At 39.1% G+C, this 2,143-nt stretch overlaps 1 pseudogene; it reads right to left on the bottom strand.

Moving 5' to 3' along the window:
• Positions 1-1,617: 1,617 nt before the first annotated feature.
• LOC122752831 lies at positions 1,618-1,878 on the bottom strand (annotated as a pseudogene).
• Between the last annotated feature and the right edge of the window lie 265 nt (positions 1,879-2,143).

Below are 2,143 nucleotides of genomic sequence, written 5' to 3'. Positions count from 1 at the left end.
AATCTTTCCCAGTTCTATGATTTTATAGGTCATGGTTTTATGAGGAGGGTGTTGTTGGTTGTTGGTTTTTTTTTTTAACTTGAAAAGTAGACTTACTTTGAATAAAAAAGGCTTAGATACTTGTGAAAAGTTTGTGGATGTGAAGATATTTAGTTCTTGTGACAATTCCATGGGTGATACTGATTTTGCATTCATTGTTTCATTTGGGTTATGAAGCATTGATAATACTGTTGAAATTGCTATAAATAGAATAAAATTTTTTAGCCTTGTAGGAATTTAGGGGTTGGATTTTTGTGTGTGTAATGTATGGAAATTCAGGGCTATGATTATACATAAGAAATAGATATCCCATCCTATCCCACCAGTTGAAATTCCTCATTTGTTACAGTTTAGGAAGTTTTAACCAATTAAGAGATTCATTTCGAATAACAACTCCTTTAAAATGCAAAAGAAAAGAAAAGAAGCCACTAGAAGGATTAAGAGGCATTGGTCAGTCACACCTCAGTGTGAATTCATTTAATTAGATTATTATTTTTTTTAGATACACCTTTCTGAAGCATGATTGGGAGAAAGGTGGAAGTGTATTTTTGTACCAAGGGAGTGCATGGAGGCTAAAAAGAGTAACATGAGTTTCAACCATTTAAACATTACTAGGTGGGGGTTGGGAGAAGAAGACAAAAAAAAAGAAACCATCTCTGATTTAAATTTACATTCTTTTGGAGATATGCATATGTGTGTGCAAAGTTTGTACAAAGTATTAAATTCAAGATAATTTCTGAGGGAAAGCACCAGTAGTTAGGTTTAGGTAGAGAATCAGAAACTGGCTTTGAGCTGATCTTTGAAGGAAGGTTTTAAGGCATGGGAGATTAGGAGTTTGAATTCCAGAAATGGGCTTTAGTCTGTGCAAATTTGAACATCTGAGTAAGTGAAGAAGAGCAAAGTATAATAAAGCTAGAAAAGGTAAGTTTAGAGTCTCATTGTGAAGGACTTTAAATGCCAAACAGCAGAATTTGTATCTGATCCTAGGGGCAATAAATAGGGAGTGACTAGATCTCACTAAGCAAGGAAAGTCCTATCTGTGCATTAGGAAGCTCACTTTGGTGGCTGTGTGGAGGATGAATTGGAGAAGGATGGAGTTGAGGCTGTTGGATGAATTAGGAAGCTATTGCAGTACTTCACTGGGTGGTCTAATCAGCTCCCATGGATTTAATTACCATTTTTATGCTAATGATTCTCAAATATACCTATCCTGCCCCAGACTCTGCTGACCTCCAAAGGCACATTTCCAAGTGCCTTTCAGGCATTTCAAATTGGATGTTCAGTAGACATCTTTTTTTTTTCTTTTCTGTTCCTACAAATTTTTATTTTATTTTTTTGTGGGACAATGAGGGTTAAGTGACTTACTCAAGGTCACACAGCTAGTAAGTGTCAAGTGTCTGAGACCAGATTTGAACTCAGGACCTGGTGCTTTATCCACTGTGTCACCTAGCTGCCCCCCTACACAGTTTATTTTAACATGATTCATGTCTCCCAGCACAGGGGCAGTCACAGATCACAAGGAAGAAAGGATCCAGCCCCAGGCATCAGGGTGGGGATGAGGGAGGAAGAAGAAGTGACTCAGATCTTCCCAGGGAAGGTATCTTCTGCTCTGCAATCATCCCAAGTATTCACCCAGGATAGAGGATAGATGGACTTGTAGACACAGTTGTACTACCGGCAGACAGACTCATCACAGCCTTTCTCGTTCATGGCCTTCTAACAATGGTGAAAATCCAAGTAGTTGTGTCAGCAGTTGTGAGTCTGGTTCTGATTGGTGAAGCAGCTGTTGAAAGGTACAGTGCTGTGGTTTTGGATCTTGGTCTTGATGTCTTCAGACATGATGGCTTCTGAGGATGCTTCCCCCGCTGCCTCTGTCTCTGTCTCTGCTGCTCCTCTGGATGTCCTGTTTACTAGACATCTTAAACTCAATATGTTCAAAATAAAACTCAATAACTTTTCCCTTCAACCTTTCACCTCACTACTCCTACCTACCTCATTACTGTAGAGTGCTATGCCATCCTCTCAGTCCCTCAGGCTCACAACCTAGGAATCATTTTGAACTCCTTACTATCTCTTATCTCCCATATTCAATCTGTTGCCAAGA

The sequence above is a fragment of the Dromiciops gliroides genome, chromosome 4, assembly GCF_019393635.1.
Source record: "Dromiciops gliroides isolate mDroGli1 chromosome 4, mDroGli1.pri, whole genome shotgun sequence".
NCBI classification, from domain to species: domain Eukaryota; kingdom Metazoa; phylum Chordata; class Mammalia; order Microbiotheria; family Microbiotheriidae; genus Dromiciops; species Dromiciops gliroides.
Note: the sequence above shows the minus strand (reverse complement) of the source record. Positions and strands in the feature narration are given on the sequence as shown.